We start from the raw sequence: 9,241 nt of genomic DNA on the forward strand, positions 1-9,241 counted from the left end.
AGGACCAAGGGTAAGAATAACCCAGGCACGGAAAGCTGAAGCAGAGGTTTAGAAGGCACATGTAGGCAGTCGTTTTCAAGGGACACATAGTGGAGGGGTTGTGAGTCAGGAGGGACGCTGAGATGAGTCTGGGACTAGTAGTCTCAAGACTGAGGCAGTCCTCTAGGACTTAGTAAGAAGTTTGGATTTTATTCAAATTGCAGTGAGAACATGAGAAGGCCTTAACTTTATGTCTAATTTTCCTGTTGCATAAATACATATCCTGAGATTGTGAGTGTTGAGTCACACTGAGCCAAGAATTTTCTTTCCCTCCCTCATATCCATAGTGATGGTACCCCATCGCTGCCTTTGAAACTCATTTCTAAAATGACTTCATTAAAGCAGGAATAAAAGCCTTTCCCTGCTCAAGAGCTGAGGATTACAATGTTTCCACCATCACTTGGCGAAATGAGAGGCAAACAGGGTAAACTCCAAGAGGAAAATAAAATTTATATTTGTAATCTAATTTTAGATAATTTAGTATTTGCAAATTATTTTTATTCAGTGAGATTTCTGGCACAGTGGGAGTCAAATTCCTGTTATTGTGAGAAGGAGTTATAAATTTGTGATACCCTTAATATTTCCCTTCATATTATGAATTAAAGTTGAGTATAGTAGACTCATCTTAGAAATGCTGATTTCACTCTATACAGGAGTCCCTCCTTACCCATGGTTTCACTTTCCTGGGTTTCGGTTACTTGTAGTCAACCACAATCTGAAAATATTAACTGGAAAATTCCAGAAATAAACAATTCATAAGTTTTAAACTGTTGGCCATCCTGAGTAGCGTGATGAAACTGTGCACAGTCTGCTCTGTCCGGGCCAGGACTCATCCCTTTGTCCAGCCTGTACACTCCGCCTGTTAGTCTCTTAGTTGCCTTCCTGGTTATCACTTCCACTGTTGCAGTATTGTGAGGCCTGTGCTCAAGCAACTCTTGTTTTACTTAACAGTGGCCCCAAAGCACAAGCGTGGTGAGGCTGGCAATTTGTCTATGCCAAAGTGGAGCCGTAGAGTGATTTTTTAAATTGAAAAGGTGAGTATAGGATGATGAGATATTTTGAGAGAGAGACCACATTCACATAACTTTTATTACAATATGTTGCCTGTAATTGTTCTATTTTATTATTAGATGTTATTGTTAATCTCTTACTGTGCCTAATGTAGATAACTTTATCATAGGTACATATGTATATAGAAGAAAGCACAGTATATATGGGGTTCAGCAATGTCTGTGGTTTCAGGCATCCACTGGGGATCTTGGAACGTGTCCCCTGCAGATATGGGGGACTTGCTGTACTGGGGTAAAGGCTCATTCTCAATATGACCCTGTAATGCAATGGAGAGAAGGAGAGCTCAAACTGAAGTGCACTGGTGCTCCTTCCTAAGAGTTTTGTTATATAATAGAGGAGGCTAGTACCCTTTGAAACATAATTGGGAAGTTGCTTTTGTTTACTATTAAATTGATGCTTATGTATAGTGGGGCAAAACTTGTGCGTAATGATAGTGTCTAGCTCAGTGCAATTTCCCCTCAACAATATGAAAAGACAAATTATTACATATAAATGATAATATTCTGGTTTGAACCAAGGGAAAGTAAAAGTTATATATTTTGCCATATTAATGCATGTTTTGGGGGAAGTCAGTTAGTGTCTTTGAGCTTCTGTTTCCTTGCCTATGAAAATGAAATTGAACCAGTTGACTTCTAAAGAGGCTTATGTTTCAAAATTCTTGATTCCATTTGATTAACACTGATAAATTATATATATAATATAGTAAGGACAATAGAGGGCAGAGTATTATAACTTTATGATCAGTGTTGAATCAGGATGATGGAAGGAACAGAATAAATAAATTTTAAGATGCAAGACTCTTCAAATATGGGTTAGTAATCCTTCAGAGGTTACTAGCATCCCATATTATATAATAAACCTCTTAGGAAAGAGTATCACTCTTTCTGCACTTCAGACTTCAAAGAGTATCACTCAAACTGCACTTTAGTGTGAGCTTTCCTTCTCTCTGTTGCATTATGGGGTCATATTTAAAATGTTTCTTTACCCCAGTACAGTCGCCACCCCCACCCATTATCTGCTGGAGATATGTTCCCCAGTGGGGATCCCCAGTGGGTGCCTGAAACGGCAGATGGTACTGAACCCTGTACCTACTATGTTTTTTTCTATGTACATACATACCTGTGACAAGTTGAATTTATAAATTAGGCCCAGTAGGAGATTAATGACAATAACCTTTTCATAACAAAGATTATATATTAAAAAGGAAGGAATCTTAAGATTTGTAATTTTTTTCTCTGAAATAAGTGGAAACTGAATTCCAGAAGCCCCTGATACTGCCCATTTCAAAAGCAGTGGCTGGAAAGTAAACTCTGTGTGTGTTATTGCCTCCTGCATGTGTTTTCACAGTCTTAGGACCTGAAGTTAGTTTTGTGAATTCGTCATGACACCAAGTCATTGCTATTGTTTTCTTGCCTCTCTTCTAATCATGAAGTTCTCAGTAATCCAAAGGCACATCATAAAATGAAAGATAGTTCAAAGTTGACAAGGAAATGCAAATTCATTCTGGTGACCGTAACTTCTCTTGGGTTTGGGTATGCAGATATTTATACAGGACACATGACTAATGAAAGGCAAGGCGATCTCTTATATGAGGAGATATAAGCTTATATTATCTAAAGCTTACTTGGAGATGATAAATATGCAGGAATGATAGACATCTGAAGCATATTAAGTTTTACAATCCCCATTAAGTGAAATTTCTGGTCTCAATATTAACAATAAAATTCAGAAGATTTGATGTTTTTTAGTATTGTTTAATTTTTTTTTTTGAAAAATTTAAGCAATGGAGAGCTTATGTTCAGGAAAGTAAAAGCCCTCTAAATGACAAAAGGATTAAGGATATATCCAAGTGCTTTAGTTTCTCAAGACATACTCCAAAGCCTTTTTTCTTCTCTCTAAATACTTTCTTCAGTTACCATCTCTAAGTATATGGTTCCTAGTGTTGACGTCTTCGGCCCAGACCTCTCTGCCAGGACCCAGGCTCCTCTGCGACCTCCTGCTCAGCATCTGCCTGGGGCTGTGTCACCGGAACCTCGGCTCAACATGATCGAAACTAAACTCTGTCACTCGTCTTTTACTGTCCAATTCTCCTTCAATTCCTTATCAAAAAACAATGATATCCATTCACCAATAGCATGAGCCAGAAACCTTGTTCTCATCCTGTACTTCTTCATATCTGATGCATCACAACATTCTGATTTTTAAACCACTTATAGAACTTTTGAATCTATTTCTTCATAGGTAGTTTCCTGCTCAGAGCTGCCCTTATCTCTCATCCAAACTGCTGTAATAACTGCTAACTATCCCGACAGTCCCTCTTGTCTGCTTAAAATACATAGTCAGGATGCAGGCAGGAGATTTTAAAAGGCAAATATGATGATTCATTCTCTTTCTGAAAACCCTGTATAGGTTTTTCATCGTAAACTATGAAAACGTTAAAATGCTAAACCTGGCCTCAATGACCTACATGATCTGGCAAATGCCTGCTTCACTTGCCTCATCTTGGCATAGCCTCCCCTTCACTTTTTGGGCCCTGGTCACCTTGACCTATGAATTTCTAAAATGTGCTGTAGTCTTTCCTGCCTCGGGCCTTCCTAAGTCCTATTTTCTTTGCTTATACTCTTTCCTGTCTGTTCTTCAAATTAACTATCTTTAGCACCCAAGAAACAGTTAGCTCCTATTTATTATTCTGCCCAAATATAATTTCCATAGAAAAGCCTGTTTTGATCTTTTTTAAAAAAGGGTCACATCTCCTTCATAAACACTCTTTTACCCTGTTGCTTTTTTCATGCAGCAGTTTTTGGGTGTCTACAATGTCCTGTGTTGTTCTAAAGGCTGGATGGACAAGAGGGGACTGATGACTAGGGTAGGACAAAACAAGCTGATTTCATGTGGCAATGAAGATGATAAAGAAATTACGTTTCTGTTAGTTAAAGAATGACTTGTGAGAGGTACTTCAGTAGGGTATTTGCAACGGAATTTAATGAGTGCGGTATACTTTGTTTGTTGGATGTCTGTCTCCTCTGCAAGAACACAAGTACCTGAGAACTGGGACTTTGCTGTGCTTGCTCACGCAGCGTCCCCAGCGCTTGGCCCAGTGCCCAGCATGTGGCAGACTCAGTAAGTGTTGTTGAGGGATTGCATTTATTCCATAGGGATGCCGTAACACAGTAAGTACCACAAACTGGGTGGCTTAAAACAACAGAAGTTTTCTTCTGTCACGGTTTTGGGGGTCAGAGATCTGGAATCAAGGTGTCAGCAGTGCCACCTCACCACTGAGGACTTTAGAGAAGAACCCTTCCTTGCGTCTTCCTAGTTTCTGAGGTTCTCTAGCAATCCTGACAGTCCTTGGCTCTCTGCCTCTGACGTTATGTGGCCCTCTCTGCGTGCCTGTGCCCTGCCTTGATCAAAATTTCCCTCCTGTATGAGGACACCAGTCATTTGATGAGGCCCACACTAAGCCAGTATGACATCATAACTTGATCACATCTGTTAAGACCCTATTGCTAAATAAGGTCACGTTTACAAGTGTGGTGTGAGGGTTAGGCTACAATGTATCTTTTCAGGGGCACAATTCAATCCACAATATTCACTTCATTAAGTTAATGGAAAATGGAGAGAGTTAATGTTTAAAAGTTTATACAGTGTAGTTTTGACTTATTTTTAAGTAAGTTGTATGGTACATACAAATATTTGAAAAGGCATTACTATTTTACTTTGTGTAAGCATGATGAATTATTGTTTATTTACTCCAGACTAGTTAGCTGAATCCTAACCACACCGATTTTCATGCCATCCTGAAAAATCAATATCATCCTATGAACCAAACTCATTGCATGCTCTGTATTCCCTTAGCAGACAAGAGCTTACTTCTTCATGTATTAAAAATAAATGAATGTGGAAGGGTATTCATAACACTCACATCATAAAAATTCATCCTGACATTTTTGCAAAGACTGTGTGTAGAATGTTGACATATTTTTGTTATAAAATGACAGTTTTAGTGCAGGTTCTCATTGTGACCAAGGAGAAAGAGCAAACAAAAGGGAAAGAGTAAGTTATGGGACCACCCACACCTGAAGGGAACCCGTCAGGCAACAGAATGGCAGAAGCACTTTCTGAAAAGGTGCAGACATTCTTTTGTGTATGATGGGGAAGAGGAGGGTCACCAATATTCTCTGCTTTCTACTGTCTATCTAAGAAAAAGAAATTCCTGATTTTTCTATCAAATGTCATCTTGCCCACCCTTGAATTCCATTAACACCTTGTTTTTGGTTTCTTCAAATGACCCTTGCCTCATACTTACTGCCTACACTGTTCTAAGTGTTTTACATATATTAACTCAATTAGCCTTCATAATAACTCATTTTCATTGCACAGCTTGGGGACTGAAACACAGAGAGGATGCAGGACTAGTAAGTTGGAGCCACAATTCAAACCAGGCTACCTCTTGGGTCTGAGTTCTTACCCATCATGCTCCACTGTCTGTGTTGTAGTGAATTTTAAACTACTTTTATCCCCCTGCCAGACTGTAAGCTTCTGAGAACTTGGACACTATGTCTTTCTTGTATTTGTATGTCTCATAAAATCTAGCTCAGTCTTTTGTGCATAATATATACTTTGATCCAGTGTCTGGCTCTTTGACTTCCGTATTATGGTTTACATGTGCAGATGCTCATTTGGAAAATAGAATCCTGAATATATAGAAACAAAAGAAGGAAACTGACAAAGGATGGTTTTAGCACTCCCAGCCTCCATCTTCGGGGCTGCTTCCTCCCATTGGCCCAGTCCCAAGTCCCCACCCACCGGCTATAACATTTGCATTTAAGTTGGGATTTAAATGTTCTCACTGAGACTAGCTGAAGTGTTCCCTCTTTAGGAATAGTCATATTTTTAAGGAATTAATCACTTTAATGATTTCTTCCACCAGTCGACAGATGAGGGAGGTGCTTATATGAATAGCAGAGCTACCCCTGAGCTGCAGAAATTATATACATTTTTATGTGAACTAGTATTTTATATGTCTGTTGGTAAATTTGCACTTATTTGCACTGTCTCTATGTATAAGTACAAGGTTAATTAGAAGCAGGTAAAAAGTTTAATCTTTGATTTTAAATCCAGAAATTCTGAAATGAGGCAGCCATGTTGGTATTCATTTGCTTTGTAGGAAATTCTGCTACATGAGAATTTAAATTTAATTTTGTCTTTTTATTATGTGATGTGTGTATCACAAGCCTGTGGGCATTAGATGAGCTTTAATAAAGCTAAAAATAAATAAAATGGGAATGTTAATAAACCCTGTAGCTCATTAAACATTTGGATTCACTGAGTATATATCTATTAATTTTAGATGAGACTACATTAGGAAACCTTTGTTACATGGAAGTTATAATTACATGAATAATATATTCAAATTCAATACAAAGCATCTCCTTCCACATCTTTTTACTGACAATTCTTTAGTTAGAAATTTCAAGGCACTAAAAGACTTAAAATGTACTGATTAAATATGCAAATATAACAATTTATATTTCTTTGTAAAGAATTCAGATTTAAAAGATATGTCCAAGTGGATTCTTTTCTCATGTCTCATTATCTTCTTAATCTATTTTAGCATTTGTGAGTTCATTATTTTATTAACAAAGCACACTTGTGTCTTTCCCCTCTTTATTGTTCTGTTTCATTTGTATATTTGAAAATTCTCCCTTAGATTCTTTTAAAATTGTACCCTCCAAATTATTCTTTTTTATTTCTCTGTAGAATATTTTTCTTTCTTTTAAGAAATTCTTCAATTTCTGACCTAAGGTTTTTATGTGTAAAGACTAATTTGAGATTCATAGTTTTGTACTACAATCATTTATTAAACACCAGCTTGTTAATGTATGACTATGAAGAAAGTGTAATTTATTTTCTGGTTTTGTTTATTTGTTTGGGTTCCTTTGGAACTGGGTTTATTTTTACCATCAAATTATGTATTAGTTTGCTAGGGTTGCTATAACAAAGTACCACAAACTGGATGTCAAGCAAAAGAAATTTATGGTCCCACATTTCTGGACCTTTGAAGTCAAAAATCCAGGCATTGGCAGAGATTTCTTCTGAGGCCTGTTTTTCTAGGGCTTTTTGCCTAGATTTTGATGGTTTGCTGGCCATTCTTTGATGTTCTTTGGCTTTTAGAACCGTCACCCTGATCTCTACCTTTATGCTCACCTGGTGTTTTATCCTGTGTGGCGTGTCTCTGGGTCCAGATTTCCCCTTTTCATAAGGGTGCAGTTGTATTGGATTAGAGCCCATTCTCACAACATTCTGTGGTAATGTGACTTACCATAAGAAATATATATTGGTCTTTGTCCTCTTTGCTGGCACAGAGCTCCTAAACCCTTGTGGTTTTCTAAGTGTTGAGATTGTTGAAGGTCTTTCGTTATGTTAATGAGGTGACTTTGGGAGAACACCTAAGGATGGGGCTAGTTGCCAGTGGAGCTGACCATGTGACAACAGGGTGGGAATTTTTAGTCCCACCCCACAGGCTCTGGGGATGGGAGAGGGGCTGGAGGTTGACTCAGTCACCAATGGCCAGTAGGTTACCTATCATGTCTATGGAATGAGCCTCTATAGAAACCCAAAGGTACTTTGGAGAGCTGGGCTGGTGAACACGTGGAGGTGCTCCCAGAGAGAGTGTGGGAGCTCTGCGCCCCTTCCCCATGCACCTCTTCCATGTGGCTGGTCCTGAGTTATATCCTTTTAATCGAGTAGGTAAGAATCTCTAGCAAATTAATTGAACCAGAGGAGTAAGTCATGGGAACCTCTGATTTATAATCAGTTGATTGGAAATATAGGTAACAGCCTGTACTTGTGACTGGCATCTGCAGTGTGTTGGGGGAGCTGTCTTGTAGGACTGAACCCTTAACCTGTGGGACCTGATGATCTCTCTGGGTAGACAGTGTCAGAATTGACTTGAATTGTAGAACACCCAGCTGGTGTTCTGAGAATTGCTCATTGGTGTGGAACCTCCCCCTGCCCCCCCCCCCCACACACATACACCAACACACACACCCTGGACCTGGTACCAGAACCCTATTTGTCTATCAACTTAACTTGATATTTTTGAAAGACCATATTTTCATATTTTTCTTTTTCTATTGCTGAGAAAACTGAGGCTTAGGAAGGTTAAAAAATTGTTAGAGAAAGGTAAATGCATCATTTAGGATGTTGTAGCTATCAGTAACTGAATACCCCAAGGTGGCTTGCACAAGACATTGGTTTTCTCCTGTCGGAAGAGATCTGGCAGTAGGGTAGTCGGAGACCTGGTTAATTATTTGACTGAGCGGTGTCACCAAGAACTCAAGCTCTTTCTATCTTTATACTCTATCATTCTCAGCATGCTGACTGTCTTTGTAAGGCCCCTTTAGGGTCATATGCTCATGCCTTCAATAAGGAAGGTGGAAACTACAAATGTGGACTTAATATATTCTACACGGGGAATCAAGGACTGCCTGCAGAGGGGGAAGGGGAACACCAATGGTTGTTCCATAGAGTCCGTTAGAGGGGGGTGCTGTTAATCTCTGCATGCCACTTTACAAGAGCTATTAATAGAAAGGCTGCTTTTGGAAGTTAAAGATAGATAATTCATATAGTCTGACATAAAATCATTAGTGAGCAAGGATGGAGAAAGGAGGCTCCATAATGTATTTGGTTATGAATTGGTTAGAGGTACTGTTAAATGTACTTGCCTATGCAAATATCAAAAGAGGAAAACTAGGATTCTAAGGTTTCTCTGATTGGCAGAAAAATGTGCACAATCACATTCGTGCATATATAGGTACGTGTGTGTGTGTGTGTGTGTGTGTGAAGTTAACACAAGCAGCTCAAAATTAATACAAACTATGATAGATTAATATAAAGAACAATAGAAATGTTTTACTTTATAAAACTCTCCAAAACATTTTTCAAATCTTGGATTTGATACAAGCTTTAGATTTAGTATGGGTTGCCTTCTAGATGGAGAAAGAGAGGCTCATTTGCAAAGCAATTTAATAAATGAATGTCATTTTAATACAACAGAGAAGATCTGAACCTTAGGATAAAAAATGGCATCATCAAATTTAATCATAAATTTCAAGTTTCTTACTAATTT

This window comes from Phyllostomus discolor, chromosome 2 (assembly GCF_004126475.2).
Source record: "Phyllostomus discolor isolate MPI-MPIP mPhyDis1 chromosome 2, mPhyDis1.pri.v3, whole genome shotgun sequence".
Classification (NCBI taxonomy): Eukaryota; Metazoa; Chordata; class Mammalia; order Chiroptera; family Phyllostomidae; genus Phyllostomus; species Phyllostomus discolor.